The following is a 7,940-nucleotide window of genomic DNA, read 5'->3' on the forward strand; positions in this document are numbered from 1 at the left end:
ATTCTGAAAGAGATGGGAATACCAGACCACCTGACCTGCCTCTTAAGAAACCTGTATGCAGGTCAGGAGGCAACAGTTAGAACTGGACATGGAACAACAGACTGGTTCCAAATAGGAAAAGGAGTACGTCAAGGCTGTATATTGTCACTCTGCTTATTTAACTTCTATGCAGACTACATCATGAGAAACACTGGGCTGAATGAAGCACAAGCTGGAATCAAGATTGCCTGGAGAAATATCAATAACCTCAGATATGCAGATGAGACCACCCTTATGGCAGAAAGTGAAGAGGAACTAAAAATCCTCTTGATGAAAGTGAAAGAGGAGAATGAAAAAGTTGGCTTAAAACTCAACATTCAGAAAACTAAGATCATGGCATCTGGTCCCATCACTTTGTGGGGAATAGATGGAGAAACAGTAGAAACAGTGTCAGACTTTATTTTTGGGGGGCTCCAAAATCGCTGCAGATAGTGATTGCAGCCATGAAATTAAAAGACACTTACTCCTGGGGAGGAAAGTTATGACCAACCTAGATAGCATATTCAAAAGCAGAGACGTTACTTTGCCAACAAAGGTCCATCTAGTCAAGGCTATCGTTTTTCCAGTGGTCATGTATGGATGTGAAAGTTGGATTGTGAAGAAAGCTGAGCGCCAAAGAATTGATGCTTTTGAACTGTGGTGTTGGAGAAGACTCTTGAGAGTCCCTTGGACTGCAAGGAGACCCAACCAGTCCATTCTAAAGGAGATCAGTCCTGGGTGTTCATTGGAAGAACTGATGCTGAAGCTGAAACTCCAATACTTTGGCAACCTGATGTGAAGAGCTGACTCACTGGAAAATACTCTGATGCTGGGAGGGATTGGGGGCAGGAGGAGAAGGGGGTGACAGAAGATGAGATGGCTAGATGGCATCACCAACTCAATGGACATGAGTTTGGGTGAACTCCAGGAGTTGATGATGGACAGGGAAGCCTGGTGTGCTGCAATTCATGGGATCACAAAGAGTCACACATGACTGAGCAGCTGAACTGAACTGAACTGAACTGTGAATGAGGCTCCTTGGGTGTGGTCCCCAGGTATAGCTCATTGATTAAAGTCTTATTGATTGAAAGGTCTCTGCACTAAAGAGACAAGTTTTCTATGCTCCCAATACCGTAATGGGACTGGCAAAAGATAACAGCTCTGGACATTAATTTTTAAAGGAGGGAGGATAGGAGGCACATAGCCATTACTGTTGTTGTAATTGTTCAGTTGTTCAGTTGTGTCTGACTCTGGGACCCCATGGACTGCAGCATGCCAGGCCTCCCTGTCCATCTCCAACTCCCAGAGCTTACTCAAACTCATGTCCATTGAGTCGGTGATGCCATCCAACCATCTCATCCTCTGTCGTCCCCTTCTTCTCCTGCCTTCAATCTTTCCCAGCATCAGGGTCTTTTCCAATGAGTCAGTCCTTCACATCAGGTGGTCAAATATTGGAGTTTCAGCTTCAGCATCAATCCTTCCAATGAATATTCAGGATTGATTTCCTTTAGGATTGACTGGTTTGATCTCCTTGCAGTCCAAGGGACTTTCAAGAGTCTTCTCCAACACCACAGTTCAAAAGCATCAATTCTTCCATGCTCAGCCTTCTTATCAGTCACTAATCCATAGCATTTAAAGAATAATGAGTGGGAGGGATGTTCAAGTGGGAGGGGACACGGGTAAACCAATGGCCTATTCATGCTGATATTTGGTAGAAACCAACACAATACTATAAAGCAATTGTCCTTCAATTAAAAATGAAGAGAAAAAGAAAGAATAATGACTCAGAGGATAGACCCAAGAACCCACGGAGAATGATTCCAAGTTAGTAGAACTGAGTCCTGACTGTGTGTTAGCTGAATTTCAGAAGTGCATGAAAGAGAAAAGTCGATAATTTGGACCAGGGGACCAATCATGGTGGCTTTAAATGCATCCACAAATTCTCTGATAAGCCTCCCATAAGAAGGTGGAGTTCGATTCTCCTCTCTTTCTAAAAAATAGAATGTGGCAGAGAAACAGTGTTCAACTCCCAAAGCCAAGTCATGAAAATGGACACCACAGTTTTTTTTGACTCTCTCGTGGGATGCGTGCTTTCGGAGTACAACAGTCACCGTACTGGAGTCACCAGGTGAAAAAGCTATAGGGAGAAAGGTAGCTTAGGCACCAGATGTCAGCTAACCCTAGAAACAAAAATAGGAGGAAATTGGTCTATAGCCCAGTTTATCATACAGGTAAAGTAGCTAGACTCATCATTTTAATTTCATGGTCCTCTTAAATGATGCTTGGTATAAAAAATAATCTAATTTCTAATAAGGCAAAATGTATCCTTTCATGACAAAGAAAATCCCATCTATTGTAAGTTGGAAGACTTTGCTTGAAATGTTTGTCTTTTAAACCATCTGGCCTTCTGTTGCTTGGTAGAATCATGAATTTTTAAAAATTAAATTTCTGCTGCTATTCACCCAGAGCATACTGCTCAGAATCATCCATGTGAGATGGCAAATTGATACCTGCCATTAAGGTCGCCTCTTCTTCCCCTCATTCTGCACAAATGGCTCTTTGTCATGCAGGTCTTGGTTTGATTGTCACCTCCCTAGAAAAGCCTTTCTTCACCACCAAATATAAAATGGCGAGACTTTTATCACATCCCTGTGGTTTAAATAGCACTTGCCACAAATGGTATTTTCTTATTTAATGGTTTCTTGCATGTCTTCCCCAGTTAGGGTGTAAGCTCCAGGAGAACAGAAATTGTTTTATATTTATCACTGTGGCTCTGTTAACTAGAACGGTGTCTGAACATAGTAGATGTTCAGTAATTATTTCTTGAATCAGTGAAGGAATAAGTGGTGACTTTCAGCTGGGGGAGGAGGCACAGCAGATGAGATTCCCTAGAGAACACAGCCCATGGCAGAGATTAACGGCTGAGGCTTAAAAAGGCCAATGCCAGGGCAGCAAGGTTAAGGCTGTGAGGTGGAGGAGGATGGGAGGCAAGGCAAAGGACCTTGTCTCTGTGCCAGCCGCTGCCTCCCAGGGAACCGTGAGAGAGCTCCCCCCCCCCCGCCCCCGCCGGGTGCTCAGCGGGAGCCTCTCTGGGGCCATGGGCATTGTCCCTGCACAAGTCCCCCAGGGAATTCCTGCCTCGGAGCTCTCCTCCAGGAAGGAGGAAAGAAATGTCTTCTTGGATAGGTCCTGCCTCCTGGTTCCCATTGGTTGAATTTCGCCACACAGGGAGTCAGTCCCCTCGCCTTTGGGCTTCCCTAATAGCTCAGCTGGTAAAGAATGCACCTGCCATACAGTAGCCCCCGGTTCGATTCCCGGGTCGGGAAGACCCCCTGGAGAAGAGATAGGCTACCCGCTCCAGTATTCTGGGGCTTCCCTGGTGGCTCAGTTGGTAAAGAATCTGCCTGCAATGTGGGAGACCTGGGTTCAATCACTGGGTTGGGACGATTCCCTGGAGAAGGGAAAGGCTACCCCCTCCAGTGTTCTGGCCTGGAGAATTCCATGGACTGTATTGTCCATGGGGTCGCAAAGAGTCCAACAACTGAGCGACTTTCACTTCCTCCCTCACCTTTCCATGTCATCTGGTGTCTTTTAAGCCACGTGGGAAGCCATATTCCCCATGGTGGCAGGCTGAACTGTGGTCCCCAAAGATACCCTCATCCTAAAGGAAGATGTGGTACACATGTATGACGGGATATTACTCAGCCATTGAAGAGAATGTCATAATGCCATGTGAAACAGCATGAATGGACCTGTAGACCATCATACTGAGTGAAGTCAGGCAGAGAAAGATAAATATCATATGATTATCACTTGCCAAACATATATGCCAAACCTGAAAAGAAATTATACAAATGAACTTACTTAGAAACAGACTTACAGACTTAGAGAATGAACTTACAGTTACCAGGGGCATGGGGGGAAAGGTGGGGGGAAGGGACAGTTAGGGAGTTTGGGATGGACATGTACACATGTATTTAAAATGGGTAACTAACAAGGCCCTATATACAGGACAGGGAATTCTGCTTGGTGATAGGTGGCAGCCTGGATGGGAGGGGAGCTTGGGAGAGCATGGATACATGTATATGTATGGCTGGGTCCCTTTGCTGTCCACCTGGAACCATCAGAACATTGTTAATCAGCTGTACTCCAATATAAAATAAAAAGTTAAAAAAAAAATCCTCATCCTAATCACCAGGACCTGAACATGGTACCTTGTAAAGCAAAAGAATGGAAACAGTGTCAGACTTTATTTTGGGGGGGGGGCTCCAAAATCACTGCAGATGGTGACTGCAGCCATGAAATTAAAAGACACTTACTCCTTGGAAGAAAAGTTATGACCAACCTAGATAGTATATTCAAAAGCAGAGACGTTACTTTGCCAACGGTCCGTCTAGTCAAGGCTATGGTTTTTCCTGTGGTCATGTATGGATGTGAGAGTTGGACTGTGAAGAAAGCTGAGCACCGAAGAATTGATGCTTTTGAACTGCAGTGTTGGAGAAGACTCTTGAGAGTCCCTTGAATGCAAGGAGATCCAACCAGTCCATTCTGAATGAGATCAACCCTGGGATTTCTTTGAAAGGAATGATGCTGAAGCTGAAACTCCAGTACTTTGGCCACCTCATGCGAAGAGTTGACTCACTGGAAAAGACTCTGATGCTGGGAGGAATTGGGGGCAGGAGAAGAAGGGGACGACCGAGAATGAGATGGCTGGATGGAATCACGGACTCGACGGACGTGAGTCTGAGTGAACTCCGGGAGATGGTGATGGACAGGGAGGCCTGGCATGCTGCGATTCATGGGGTCGCAACGAGTCGGACACGACTGAGCGACTGAACTGAACTGAAAGCAAACGAAACTTGGCAGATGTCATGAAATTGAGGATTTTGATATTATTCTGCATTATCCGTGTGGTTCCCATGTACTCACGTATCATAAGGAGGAGGTAGGAGATCACAGTGAGCAGGAGGAGAGGAGAAGGAAGCAAGAGGTTGGAGTGATGCAAAGAAGGAGCCACAAGCCGAGGAATGCTGGCAGCCTCTGGAAGCTGGGGGGGGGGAGTGGGCTGGATTCTCCCTTGGAGCTCTCAGCGGGAACCAGCCCTGCTGACGGCTTGATCTTACCCGGTGAGCCTCATTTCAGACGTCTGAGTTTGTGTTAACTTGTTCCAGCAGCGACAGGAAATTAACACACATGCCCTGTAGGGGGAGCTCTTCCCCCAAATCTGTGGCAGGAAGATCCAGAGGCCGCCAGATAACAGACACAGGTCAGTCTTAACAGACACAGGTCAGTCTCAAGGGGTGGAAAAGGATGGGCCTGCAGAATGGCCATTAGCTACTTGACTCTGAGAGCCTGGCATCCGACCAGGCCAGGGCACCTAAGGAGGTATGTGACGTGTACACAATACAGGGACTGGTATTTATTTATTTTTTTCATTTATTTATTTTGAAAGTTGGCTATGCTAGGTCTTTGTTGTGACATGTGGGATCTAGTTCCCTGACCAGGGATCAAACCTGGGCCGCCCGCATTGGGAGAGGAGAATCATAGTCACAGGACCACCAGGGAAGTCCCAGGGACTGGTATTTTAAATGACCATGTAAATTAAGAAGTTGTCTGCTCAGTTACTCAGTCATGTTCACCTCTTGCAACCCCAAGAACTGTATGTAGCCTGCCAGGCTCCTCTGTCCATGGGATTTTTCAGGCAAGAGTACTGGAGTGGGTTGCCGTCTCCTCCTCGAGGGGATCTACCTGACCCAGGGATCGAACCCTCATCTCCTGCATCTCCCACACTGCAGGTAGATTCCTTATCACTGAGCCACTGGAGGAAATGTGTACATGCTGACTGTATTAATATTGCATTTTATTATACTTCCTCTCCAGTCATAGTGAGGAATAGCTGTCTAGCTTCCTGGGCCTACCAGAGTGAATTCAATACTGTCCTATAATATGTATCTGAGTCAGACCATCACAAACATGCCTTCGAATCTGGTCACAATCTACTGAGGCAGAAACAATTTTATTTAATGTAAATTTGATATAGAATTTATTTCACCCTAAAGAAAATCAGTCTTGAACATTCATTGGAAGGACTGAAGCTGAAACTTCAATCCTTTGGCCACCTGATACAAAGAACTGACTCGTTGGAAAGGACCCTGATGCTGGGAAAGATTGAAGGAGGGAGGAGAAGGGGATGACAGAGGATGAGATGGTTAGATGCCATCACCAACTGGATGCACATGAGTCTGAGTAAACTCTGGGAGTTGATGATGGACAGGGAGGCCTGGCGTGCTGCAGACCATGGGGGTCACAAAGAGTCGGACACGACTGAGTGACTGAACTAAACTGAACTGTATGAGGGTAACTTTAGCAAACAAACTCCTACACTTGACTGCCTAATACAGTTAAAGGTAATTTCTTACTTACATATCTGTCCAATATGGGTGTCCTGTAGAGAGGGTGATGGTTTTGCTCCTGTGGTTATTCAGGGGCCCAGGCAGATGCAGGCCTTGCTTTCTTCTACATTTACCATTCAAGCCATCTTACTTATAAATAGGTGGCCGAATGGGAACAGTTGGTTGGGTAAGGAAGTTCACCTTTTAACCTCCACAGCCTGCAAGTGACATCACTTCTGCTTACAACCCTCCAGCAATATCTGGTCACATAGCATTACTTCTATGCGGGGGATGCTGGGAAATATAGTTTCAGGCTTTTTAATAACAACTATATGTTAGATAAGGGGAGACTGAAGGTTTGGTGGATAGCTGCTCTTCCAGACAAGAACTATCCATGAAGATTCTTTCCCCCAAATATGGAAAACTCTTCCTCCAGCCAAAAAAAGAAAAGAAAAACACACCAAGGCACCAAGGAAATTTAAGCCAGCTTTTTCACTTTCTTTCACCTTCATTGAGAGGCTCTTTATTTCTTCTTTGTTTTCTGCCATTAAAGTGGTTTCAGCTGCTATTTCTCCTGGCAATCTTGATTCCAACTTGTGAGTCATCCAGTCCAGTACATCACATGATGTACTCTGCATATAAGTTAAATAAGCAAGTATTTGTCAAGATGGTATACAGCCTTGACCTACTTCTTTCCCAGTTTTGAACCGGTCTGGTTCTAACTGTTGCTTCTTGTTCTGCATACAAGTTTCTCAGGAGACAGGTAAGGTGTCTGGTATTCCCACCTGTTTAAGAATTTTCCACTTAGTGACTAAACAACAACAAAAAGGGAATTAACTCAAAATCCTATTAGGTACTGAGTCTCTAGGAGCAAGACAGATGGGTAGCCAACAAGAGATTGCTCAGCCTATACGGTGAAAAGGAGCCAAGGATGTATGATCAGAAGGCGGAAGCTGCCATCCCAATAAAAAGTCACCATCACTTGTCCAGGTTCCAGATCAGAGCCAGTGTTTGGACCCAGGCCCATTGATTGAAGAAAGACTGTATCTGCAGGAGGCGGAACCCTACAACATTACACAAGTGTATGTGGTCTTGGGTCTCCCAGTCCTTTACCAAAGGGACCTTCTTGCAAAACTTGAATGAACTCTGAAGGTTGCCCAAGAATTTTGGTGACCAGCAGGCAAGATCTTAGTAGACATTGACACCTAGAAACACTAATCACAATCAGGGGCCTCTGTCAGAGTACAAGAATATTGGGACTAGAATACAAGTGGAGTTCTGGAGAAGGAAATGTCAATTCACTCCAGTATGCTTGCTGGGAAAATCCCATAGACAGAAGCCTGGAGGGCTTCTGCTGTTCAGTTGGACGCGATTGAGCAGGCACACATAGAATTGGAGACCTGGCCAGATCCAACGTCCAGTGGGTCCACTGTGTCTGTGGCCCCAGCTAGTGGTCATTTCCTGAGAGCCTAAATGCTTAGTAGTTGCACAACTTCACATTTGTGCCTTGGCTTCGAGTAAGACCACCAG

The sequence above is a fragment of the Capra hircus genome, chromosome 20, assembly GCF_001704415.2.
Source record: "Capra hircus breed San Clemente chromosome 20, ASM170441v1, whole genome shotgun sequence".
NCBI lineage: Eukaryota > Metazoa > Chordata > Mammalia > Artiodactyla > Bovidae > Capra > Capra hircus.